Source organism: Manacus candei, unplaced genomic scaffold (genome assembly GCF_025592945.1).
Source record: "Manacus candei isolate 608988 ecotype Guabito, Panama unplaced genomic scaffold, ASM2559294v1 h1tg000301l, whole genome shotgun sequence".
Lineage (NCBI taxonomy): Eukaryota > Metazoa > Chordata > Aves > Passeriformes > Pipridae > Manacus > Manacus candei.
In genome coordinates, this window is record NW_026138349.1 from 77,428 (window position 1) to 90,190 (window position 12,763).

Sequence of the window (12,763 nt, forward strand, 5' to 3'; positions counted from 1 at the left end):
AAACTTTTGGCTCTGCCTCTAAGAGCCCGTCAACCTTCTGCAGACGTGCTGGTTCCAGCACATCCAGTTCAGATATGACAAGCTGTTCCCTGGTCCTCTGAGCAAGAGGAGCAGGAGGAGGGAGACAGAAGAACTCTCCTCAGAGAGGCTGCATCACCATGAAGTGCAAAGAAGTTCGGAGGTGCTATGCCACGTCCAAGGATTCTCTGGGGATGGTACTTCTCGCATGTACTGCCTCGCCGTAGGCCTGTCTCGGGGAAAATCCCTGCTGGTAACAGGAGCACTTCTGCTGGTGACAAAGACCACCTGGGCTTTTGCAAGGGCCTGTGGCACCAGTGCTGCGGCGAGGCAGTGCATGGGAGAAACACCTTCCACAGAGAAAGCTTGGACGTGGCGTGGCATCTCCCACCTGCTTTGGACTTCATGGGGATGCAACCTCTCTGAGGAGAACTCTTCTGTGTCCCTCCTCCTTCTTCTCTTGCTCAGAGGACCAGGGAACAGCCTGTCATATCTGAACTGGATGTGTTGGAAGCAGCACATTTGCAGCAGGTTGACGGGCACATTGAGGCACAGCCAAAAGGTTCATTCTCCATCCCATCGCTCTCAACTCAGTAGAAGGACATGAAGGACCACCAGGGAAGGGTGTGGCCCATTCCCCTGTGCACTGGCTTCTCATCGAGGCCACAGAATTTCTTTAGCCTTTTCTGGAGAGACACGGAAGGACTAAACAGGGTGCCACTCTTTGCATTGAAGAGACAACTCTTGAGCACACACCTGGTGGTGGCGTGGGTAGATGACCCTGAGCAAGTACAATTGCCAGCAGCCTCCTGGGCGAGCCTTGAAGTTATGTGGGACAAAAAGTGTCTCGGTTTCCCTTTGAATTTACAGTATTAAACCCCGGCAAAGCCCCTGGATGCAGCTCTGGGATGTGCTTCCGTGGTCAGAGCTCCCCGTGCCCATCCCTCAGGCCGTGGGTCTTCTCAGATAGTGGCAGAGCATGCAGCACTCAACAAGGGCTGAGTTGTATCCAGGCTCCGGGTATGGCAGCAGGAGCCCCAGGAGATACTGCCCCTGCTGCCATGAACTGTAGGAGGTGTGGTTAAGGTGGCACAGAGGATGTGCCCAGGTACAGAGCCCAAGGAGCATGCCCCAGAGTTGGTAAACTGGTTGGTTAAGAAAGTCACATGATATGTAAGGATAGAAGAGCGCGCGAGTTTGAATAAATTCTCTTTGTCTCACCATCCATGAGGAGCATCATTCATTCCTTGTTATAGAAGGGCCTAACCGCTACATATGGCGCCTGAACAGGGACATTTTTAGCTTAGATTAAGCAAGATATCTATCCTGGATCAGGAGATCAGCTGGTGTCTCCGGGATCGTCTCAATTTTCGGAGATGGGGGACTTTACCACAAAAAACCCTGACGTCAATAAACCCCGTGGTCTTAGTCGCATCTAAGAGACAGACAGTTAGTTTAGCAAGCTCGAAAAATATTAGATAGTGCACGGAAGAAGAGAAGAAATAGTTAAGGAAGTAGGCGAGAGGTCAGAGCAGGCAACCAGAGAGAGCGGAGAGGGTCAACGCAACATCAAAAGCGGTGAGTCGGACTGGGAGACTGCTCCCTGGGCAAGACGTGCCTGCAGCTCGAAGACCCGAGCCGCGGAGCACCTTAAGATCGTCAGGGAAAAGCCTGTTGGTCCCCTGAATGTCGGTCATCTGGTAAAAGCGGCATTCCGCTGCCGACTACGCCGGATAAACGTACGAGAAGCGGTTTCGCTGCCGCCCGTACAATCCCAGCCCCACCGCACAACCCCTGCATTGCCTTTCTGCCTAGTGGAAAGCGCAGAGCTCCGTGCCTGCTGCACCGCCGGTCTGGCACCTAGTGCCTGTTACCTAGCAACTACTAAACCCGTAGTTTGGAAGTACCGGGGAAAAGGCCGAGTAAGCACGTGTGCTGGCCGCCCCCCGCGCCGCAGCATGGGCCCGCGCAGGGGGGTGTCCGCTTAACGGAACCCAGCGCCGCCTTAATATCGCCCGCGTTCGCCCGCTGTCCCTGCCGAAACCGCGTTGAGCCCGAAAGCCACGTGGAAAAGGTAGAACTGCACCGCGACCCTATCGGAGCGCCCTGCTCCATCCTGCACACCAGAGGAGACTGACCACCTCCTGCCGACCCCTGCCTGTCTGTGACGACAGTGTAGACCCTTCAAGCTGAGGAAAAATCTTTCAGAAACCGTGGAAACCCCAAAAGAACTTTTCGCCGCTTTTCACCACTTTGTGCCGCCGGTCTGGCGCTAGGACCGCCCGCCGGTCCCGCACCTCGCGGTGCCTGCCGAGCCACGCGCGCTGAGGACGCCCCGCGCCTGCTGACCCTGCCCTGAGCCCACAGCTTGCAGCCTGCGCCGGGACACCAGCCACCAGCGTCGGAACCCCACGGCCTGCCATCGCCGAGCCAGCGTATGCAAAGCCTGCCCCCGCGCCGGGAGCTGCCCCGCGCCGCAGCTGCCCCCAGCCGCGCGCAGAACCGCCCACGCCACCGGAGCACCACAGCGCACCCCCCGCGCCGAAGCCAAAACAGCCCGGACCCCCCAAAGCCGCAGAAAAAAGACTGCAAGTTAGCCCAAAATTGCTACAAAAGGACTCCCAGCCGCTCGAGATAAGGTAACATAAGACACCATCTTTCCATAGAAACCTCATGATACATTGAAGCAAAACTCAGACTCTAGCATTTTGCAAACTTTGCAACATAAAGCAGTTTACTCTGATAAACTCTGCCTGCACGAGGCACACAGGGAAGAACAAAACAACCCGCACCCCACCCCCCCTGCACACACTGCTGAGAGCAAGCACAGCACAACATGGTAATACAAACTCAGGGATCATACCGGGACACACGAGAGCCAAGTAAAACGAGTCGCTGTGAAGGGACAGACATTGCCATGCGAACTTCCGACCCCCGGGTCAACACAAGGCAGTCCTGTTACAGTGATGGGGAGAATAACTTAGTGTATTCACCCCCTTTTGCTGCGAATGAACAGCGACCACGTGGGCAGCCATTGCCGCAGCCATTTTCCTCCCCCACACAGACTGAACTCCAACCTTTCTTTTCTGGCCGAGGAGCCAACCCCGCCCCCTACCCACCGCCCACCATCCCCCCACGGGGAACCAGTTTTGCCGAGACCACAAGGGGGGAGGGATGGGAGGGATGGGAGGAATGGGGGGAGGGGAGAAGGAAGGGGAGAAGGAGGGGGAGAAAGAGCAAAACATGGTTCCAACGGGAGGGATCAATAGGGCACAGGGGGAGAAGTCAGCTAACATGTGGGAGCAATGTCTGGACAGGGTGTTTCGAATGGAAAACCTGAATATTAATCAGGCATGCCCAGACGATATGAGCCAAAGCCATCCCCCTCAGAGTCAGGCCTTGTATGAGGCCACAGAGAACCTGAGGCATTTGATAAGAGGTTCTGGTCTGTCCTTAACCAATATTTTTAAATATTTGGAGGCATTGAGTCACACCTATCCCCTCACCACATATGACTGGAAAGAACTGATAAAACTAGTTCTCAGTGACACCCAATATACGGTCTGATTAGCTGATTTCCAGAAAAATTGCTCTGTTCATATTAAATACCTACAAACAGACACCACGGCACATCAATCAGGCGGGAAAGCAAATTGTAATTTAGATTCACAATCAAAATACCATAGAGAGATAGCCAGGCAAGCCCTAAAAGCTATGGAAAACATTCTCACTGCTGATCAAATTGATTACCTATCCAACAGTAAAGAGTTACAAAGTTATACAAATTTAAGATGTTTGGACCAGCTGCAGTCGACTCTGAACAAGCAAATTGAATACAATGAAGCCAGAGAGATGCTGTGCAAGCATTTAGTTTTTGAAAGAGAAAATGCAAGAGCTTTGCAGAGCCCTCCTGCAAAGGAGAACTGTGACTTTACTGAGCTGGTACAACCCTATCAAGAAACTTGCCTTGAGAAGCAACTACCTGCCTCTTTAGCTGCAGCTTTAGATGCCCAGATGAGAATACACAAGGAAGTCAGACACACAGCTAGTTGTTTTAGTTGAGGAGAAATGGATCACTCTCAGGAGGATTGCCCCTGGAAGCCCCTAATTGCAACATTCCACAAACACCCTAGCAGCAGAGAAATGACTCAGTTGTACCAAGGGTGCCATACGCAAAACAAAAGATATGCTGCAAGCATTGTATTGCTTGTAATAGCATTGCTAACTGTACTCTTTTTTAGTACTACTTTTCATGTGCAAAAGAGAAACCTACTTAAGGCAAGCCACAATATACCAGTAACCACCCCCCAAAATAATCATGTACCCTGTACCTCAAAGAAAGGTGACAGGTGGAAAACATTACAGATGTTAACAGCAGAACACGCAGTCAAAAAACATGCAGAAACCTTGCAGATCAGACTGCCTCTACCCATAAGGCTTCTAGCAAATTGGTCACAGGTGGTAACTGATTCAAAAAACCATTTCTTTACCATTCTCCGTCACCCTGAGGATGCCCATAAACCCCTCTTTTCCATCATGGTTTTAAGCAGTGCACAATCTATCCAAACTCAGTGCTGGGCTGCCTTTCCTCAAGGGATGCAAAATACCTCCATGAAGTATCAGGCAGCCATAATACACCAGTATGCAGAGGACACATTAATAACCAATGCCACAAGAAATGAACTGCTAATTGTTTCTGCTGTTTTAACCAAAACTGCCCAAGGTGCAGATCTTCAGGTTGTTTCAGGAAGAATCCAACAACCACAACTCTGGACTTGCCATGGACAAGACAACACAGCAAAAAAGCTCTACACAGGTGACACAGCTCGAGGTAAAAAACATTTGTATTTACACGAGTTGCAGGAACCTCAGGCGGCTACCAGTTGCCCTCTCTTTGTGTTGCTAGGGGAGAACTCCAACTTAAAGTCTGACAAATTGCTAACTGCAGAGGCAAACCAAATGTTAGAAAATTATACCAAGGTAACGAAAAGCAAAGAAAACAAGAGAGATCCTGACAGGCAAATCTGCCTAGTTTTTGTTTCCAGCAGGTATGAAGCATTGCAGCTTTGTTTCAGTGGGATCAAACTGAGAGAAGCCCGCTGTTGGTTCTAAAACAGCCTCTTCTGTCATACCTCACCACCTAAATCTGTGTAAGTTGCTATTGAGTTTGTAAGCTTGTCATTTAGGGCAGAGCACGACTGAAGAACTGGATGGAAGAAATCCTGCCTTTACCAACATTCCAGCTTTGAAAGGACAATTTGGATAGGATGACAGCTGAGGACACTGGATTTCAAGATGCCCTGGCAAGTTTTAGTGGTAATATTTTAATCCATCTCCTTAAGCACAGATTGGGGCAGAAATCAACAGTTTACCTTTAAAGCCCACACTAGATGCAAAACTGAAGCAGTGAAAGGCCTCAGGGCCTTCTCACATGCATCTAGGAAAACTCAATATGCTGCAATAGACTTAAATAAATCCTGCCATGGAACAGTAAGAAAACTACAAGCCATGAACTAAGCTTCTGTATAGTTCTGGACTGATTGTCATTACCTTGGAAAAATTTAAAACAATCCGTTGATGTTATGATTGTGCTTATTATAGTATGAAGTTGATAACCTGTTTTGAAAGCGAATTTCCTTGAGATGTTGTTAACCCTTACCTGTTGTTTGAAATGCGTTCTGGTTGGTTCCTGTGAGTTACAAAAGGTATGATTTCTATACAAATGCACACAAAATCACATCCTGAGACGTCACAGCCAATGACTGACAGAAACTGAAAGGCTGCTAAAGCAGCAATGTTTAACACTATACCCAGAGTTTTAAGGCAAACAATTGCCTCATTCGTCCTCCATCAGAATACAGGTTCTCTAAGAGACCATTCAAAATAACAGGTAATAAAGCTACATTATCAAGGTATGCCACAGTGTCAGGAAACCACCCTAGAGAGTTAATAGTAGATGAAGCCTGGCGATCAGAGATATACATTTTTGAATTAGACATATTGAAATTGTACATGCAAATAGATATACATCCACAAAACATAACTGCTACTACACTCACTAGACAAATCACAAAAGTGTAAAACACCTGAGTTAGTTGCTTGTTGCGGTTAGGCCCTTGTATAACAAGGAATGAATGATGCTCCTCGTGGATGGTGAGACAAAGAGGATTTATTCAAACTCGCGCGCTCTTTTATCCTTACATATCATGTGACTTTCTTAACCAACCAGTTTACTAACTCTGGGGCATGCTCCTTGGGCTCCGTACCTGGGCACATCCTCTGGGCCACCTTAGCCACGCCTCCTACACATCCCCTCTTCTAATTATATTAAGAAGTCACAAAAACAGTATGAACAAAAATGCAGACAACAATGCAAACAACAATTTTAACAATCAGAACATTATAAAACTACTAAGCTTCGCAGTGATCCAGCACAGTGCTTGCTCAGTTTCTTAACTCTAATGCAGACCTTTTTAAAACCTTCTTATATTCCTATAGGGTAGTGCAACTTGGATAATTACTTTATTAACTTGGGGTTTAACTTAACTGTGTATAAACTTATAACTTTATTAATCTGAGGGGTTTTATAACTGGGGAATTCAACTTTATTTAAGAACAGAGTAATCTTAGCAAACTACAATTTCTTAAAAGCGACCTGTGGCTGAGGTAGTGTTATTTTGTGGGGTGTTTGTCTTTTATTATTTGACCAGTCAAACAACTATTTTCAGTCACACACTCATACATACATCGGTGGCCACCATACACTGAACACACACACGAACACACACACACCCACGCACATTCCAGAGATTGCTTTTCACCACGTTGGTCATTTTCTCCACGTCACAAACCTAGGAATCTCATCCATCGTCCTGAAGTCAAATCTTACTATGATTAGCAACTTGGAAGAAACAAACGCCTGAGGTGTGTGCTGCTTTTCAGACCTGCTTCTTTCAGCACTGTCACAACTCAAAAATTGATAACATACATAGGTTTTTACAGAGGTTCCTGCAGGTAAAACAGGTTCTCCCCCCTTTTGTTTAACTTAGCACGTGTTTCAATATGTGCCTGTACTGTTTTATGGATAAGTGTGAGATGCTTGACGTGAGAATTTTCCTATTTCATAGGGAGCAACTGCTTAATATTAATGTTAATCCATTTTGGTTTACTAAAGGATTGCTAAGCTACTGACTTATGTGTTTTACATTTTGTGTTTTGTCTAGTGGATGTAGTTGCAGTTATGTTTTGTGGATGTATATATATTTGCATGCACAATTTCAATATGTCTAATTCAAAAATGTATATCTCTGATCTAATCTGCGATTAACTCTCTAGGGTGGTTTCCTGACATTGTGGCATTGTGACATTGTTGTGTAGGAGGCGTGGCTAAGGTGGCCCAGAGGATGTGCCCAGGTACAGAGCCCAAGGAGCATGCCCCAGAGTTAGTAAACTGGTTGGTTAAGAAAGTCACAAGATATGTAAGGATAAAAGAGCGCGCGAGTTTGAATAAATTCTCTTTGTCGCACCATCCACGAGGAGCATCATTCATTTCTTGTTATACAAGGGCCTAACCGCTACAATGAACTGTCTGTCTGGGTGTGTGCAAGGGAAGGACTCCTGTGTCTGAAAACCATTGAGTGACGGAGCAGTGAGCCACCGCCAGGGCACCAATGACTCTTGGCCAAATGGCCATCCACCACGACCCAGAGGCCATTTTCCAGCACTGCTCTGTAGCATGTCATTCCCAGTCTGTCCGTACAACAGACGTTGCCCCATCCCAGCGACAGAATCTGACACGTCCCCTTGTTGAACTTCCTCTGGTGGATGATTGCGGAAACCTCTAATTTGAGGTCTCTCTGCACTGCCTCCCTCTTCCATGAGACCCTAGAGTGTCACCATGCCCCTTTGATTCCAGGGGAATCTGCAGTGTTCCAGGTTCTACGTGAAGCCCCATATTGTCACAATGGCACTAAAATGAGAGAGGATCTCCTTTCTAAATGACTTAGTACATCAGAAGTTTTATCTTAGATAAAAATGATATCCTAATTCTTTTAAGACTTCTGTTATTTTTAGGAGAGAGAATCTAGATAACACGTGGAAACTAACAGAGAGTATATTATATGCCCATCTTCAAGAAATTAGCTTACATGCCTCAGAAATCTTCTTTAATAAGAGATTGTTCTATTAAGACCAATTTGCTTAAAAAATTAAACATTGTTTAAGCAAATGGGAAGTTCTATGACACATGTCTTGGTCCTAGAACATTTAATTTAGGAGTGAGAGGTCAGATAGATCAATCAGAGATGCTACGAGGCCTGATTAGCGAGAAGACCACTCTCCGAACATGACTGCCCCCCGAAGAAATGGACGCTAGATAGAAGTCTTGCTTCACGAATAAAACCCAAGATGCTATATGACGTCAAAATCATAACCTAATTCTCGACTGCTTGTGAAGGGGGGCGGGGTCTTTCAAACATCACTGTATTTATATTCTGAAATTTATACTAGATCTTTGATCCATGCATGGCAGAGTACCCCATGTATCCCCAGCTGACATATTAAAGAAATGTTCGATCCAATGGTTTCTGGTCATTGGGTTTAATTCTTTTTTTCCCCTCTTTGGTTCCATGAAATTCCAAAGATATCTTAGGCTTTGTTTAATACCATGTAGTCCCGCCTCTGAGTGCCCCTCAGCCTGCTGCAGATGTGCTGCTTCCTGCACATCCAGTTCAGATATGACAGGCTGTTCCCTGGTCCTCTGAGCAAGAGGAGAAGGAGGAGGGACACAGAAGAGCTCTCCTCACGGAGGTTGCATCTCCATGAAATTCAAAGCAGGTGGGAGATGCCATGCCACATCCAAGCTTTCTCTGGGGAAGGTTCCTCTCCCATGCACTGCCTCGCCGTATCACTGGTGCCACAGCCCCCGACAGAAGCAAATGTGGTCTTTTTTTCGCTAGCAGAGTTGCTCCTGCTTCCAGCAGGGATGGTGCCAAAGACAGACCAGGAGAGGTTGAGCAGGGGTGCTGAACCCGAAGGGATGTTCTGCCTCTCGTGCCCCTCGATCATTCTCAAAGGCGTGTGCCCTGGAGGACAATTCAGGATTCTCTCCGGGCCAGTAAAAGAGAGATGAGTGGGAAGAGATGACGGCCACGGAAAAAGGTCATGGTCTGTCGCTTCTGCGGTGCAGAGTTCCGATCGCCGCCCCGCTACTACCGGTCTCACCTGTCCTCCGCATCCAGCCCGCACCTGACGAGCACAGGGCCGGGGTGGAGCTGGTGGAGGACGGCAGGGTAGAGAGAAGAGGCAGAGAGGAGGGTGTTCAGCCTGAAGAGAGAGCCGGGGCTGTCGGGGGCCGCGAGAAACCGGGTGGCGGATCGGCGGATGCGGCGTTTGGGGAAGCGGGGCTGGCGGCGCTGGCCGCTGTTCTGCTCGTTGCGCAGGGCTGGCGACCGGGGACAGTGGGAGCCGCCGTTAAGTTACACGTGCAAGTCCCTCGAGGCTGCCGTCCTGCCTGGCAGGTTCTTAACAGAGCTCAGTCTCCGAAGTATCCTCCCTCTGCTCCATAAAGCATTCTTTCGGAACACTCACAGCTCTTATTATTTTCCCTTACTTTACTTTATTCTCTGTCCTTCAGAGAACTCCTGCAGACCGTGTTCTTTGTAGTAGTGAAACGTCCTTTTTTCCTAGAGGCGTTACTTTGCTCCGCTGTAGAAGCAATTAACCGACTTTTTTATTTCTAAGATAAACCCCTGAAAACTCCAAACACGACCGTGTCAATGAATCCGTGTCTGCCAGGGCGCAGGAATACAGAGCCGTGTCCCAATCACTGGGCCCGGAGAGCCAGACGAAGGTCCAAGGGCCATCTCTCGGCAACGACGGCCGCCCCGTTGGTTCCGGCAGCTCGCTGGACCCTTTAGCAGCGCGTGCGAGGAGTTCAGGGCTGTGGCCCGGGAGCCGCCGATAGAAAGGGATAAAATCGCCGATTCGTAATTTGGCGTGTGATCACTTCATGTTTGAGCCCTTGATGGCGATTTCACTGCCCTCCGCGGTCTCTACCAATTGGTCCTGTTGCACCTGGGCTCTGCCTGCAGACACTGGCGGGGAGATAAAGAAGAAAAGCCGTCAGAATTGCTTTTTGCACTGGATGTTTTTTCCCAGAAGAAAGGGCACAGAAACAGTCAGGACCAGACGGAGAAAAATTTTAGGTGAATGTCAAGGCGTGCAGCAATGGACGTGTCTATTAGAATTTGCTGGAGGGATGAGTGCGGGAAAGAGAGTTGGATTGCTGGAGTCACTGAAGAATGGAAAGCTGCGGGACTATAAGCAAAGCAAGAGAGAAAGGAAAGTAGGAAAGAGAAGGACGGACTGCAGGAATTCTCTGAAGGACAGAGAGTAAAGCAAGGAAACAGGAACTGCTCGACAAAGAAAAGACCGCTGTGTTTTCCGAGGAAACGCTTTATGGAGCAGAGGGAGGGACGGCCGGGAGGCTAGTTGGGAGACTGAGCTCTCTTAAGAACATGCGAGGCAGGACGCCAGCCCCGAGGGACCTGCATGGCCACCCCAGTCGCTGTCCCTACGGTGTGCCAGCCTTGTGCACCGAGCAGAACCGCGGCCAGCGCCGCCAGTCCCGCTCTCCTCCAGAGAAGCATCCACCGATCCACCGCCCGGCCTCTCGCTGCCCCCGACAGCCCCGTCTCTCTGCTACGGTGGGGTCGCCTCCTCTCCACCTCTTGTCCCTTCTTCTCCCTCCCCGGCCCTCCTCATCCAACTCTGCCCGGGTACTGCGCCGGGCGCCAGCGATTCTCGGACTCTCGTCCGGTGGGGGTTGGATGTGGATGGCAGGCAGCAGCAGCGGTATCGTGGTGGCGGTCGGGGCTCTTCACAGTGGTGGTGGGGCCGGGTTAGGAAGGAGGGGTGAGGATTGATATCGAGGTGTTCAAGATTGACAGACCATGAGCTTTTTTCTCCCGCAATATCTCTTCCCTCTCATCTTCTGATGCACTAAGTAGTTTAGAAAGGAGAGTCTCTCTCATTTTAGTGCCATTCTGACAATATGGGGCTTCACAACTCAGCCCTTGTGGAGTGCCGCATTCTCTGCCACTCTCTGAGAAGCCCCACGGCCTGAGGGATGGGTACGGGGAGCTCTGACCACGGAAGCACGTCCCAAAGCTGTATCCAGGGGCTTTACCAGGGTTTAGTACCGTAAATTCGAAGTGACAACGAGACCTTCTTTGTCCCACATAACTTCAAGGCTCCCCCAGGGTGGCTGATGGCAATTGTACTGGTTCAGGGTCATCTCCCTACAGTGACCCCAGGTGTGTGCTCAAGACTTGTCTCCTCAATGCAAATTCTCACTAGTCCTTCCGTGTGTGCACATGGGATCACACCCTTCCCTGGTGGTCCTTCATGTCCTTCTACTGAGTTGACAGAGATGGGAAAGAGAATGAAACTTTTGGCTCTGCCTCTAAGAGCCCGTCAACCTTCTGCAGACGTGCTGGTTCCAGCACATCCAGTTCAGATATGACAAGCTGTTCCCTGGTCCTCTGAGCAAGAGGAGCAGGAGGAGGGAGACAGAAGAACTCTCCTCAGAGAGGTTGCATCACCATGAAGTGCAAAGAAGTTCGGAGGTGCTATGCCACGTCCAAGGATTCTCTGGGGATGGTACTTCTCACATGCACTGCCTCGCCGTAGACCTGTCCCGGGGAGAATCCCTGTTGGTAACAGGAGCACTTCTGCTGGTGACAAAGACCACCTGGGCTTTTGCAAGGGCCTGTGGTACCAGTGCTGCGGCGAGGCAGTGCATGGGAGAAACACCTTCCACAGAGAAAGCTTGGACGTGGCGTGGCATCTCCCACCTGCTTTGGACTTCATGGGGATGCAACCTCTCTGAGGAGAACTCTTCTGTGTCCCTCCTCCTTCTTCTCTTGCTCAGAGGACCAGGGAACAGCCTGTCATATCTGAACTGGATGTGTTGGAAGCAACACATTTGCCGCAGGTTGACGGGCACATTGAGGCACAGCCAAAAGGTTCATTCTCCATCCCATCGCTCTCAACTCAGTAGAAGGACATGAAGGACCACCAGGGAAGGGTGTGACCCATTCCCCTGTGCACTGGCTCAGATCAGAGTTCCGATCGCCGCCCTGCTGCTACCGGTCTCACCTGCCCTCCGCATCCAGCCCGCACCTGACGAGCACAGGACCGGGGCGGAACTGGTGGAGGACGGCAGGGTAGAGAGAAGAGGCGGAGAGGAGGGTGTTCAGCCTGAAGAGAGAGCCGGGGCTGTCGGGGGCCGCGAGAAACCGGGTGGCGGATCGGCGGATGCGGCGTTTGGGGAAGCGGGGCTGGCGACGCTGGCCGCTGTTCTGCTCGTTGCGCAGGGCTGGCGACCGGGGACAGTGGGAGCCGCCGTTAAGTTACACGTGCAAGTCCCTCGAGGCTGCCGTCCTGCCTGGCAGGTTCTTAACAGAGCTCAGTCTCCGAAATATCCTCCCTCTGCTCCATAAAGCATTCTTTCGGAACACTCACAGCTCTTATTATTTTCCCTTACTTTACTTTATTCTCTGTCCTTCAGAGAACTCCTGCAGACCGTGTTCCAATCACTGGACCCGGAGAGCCAGACGAAGGTCCAAGGGCCATCTCTCGACAACGACGGCCGCCCCGCTGGTTCCGGCAGCTCGCTGGACCCTTTAATAGCTCGTGCGAGGAGTTCAGGGCTGTGGCCCGGGAGCCGCCGATAGAAAGGGAT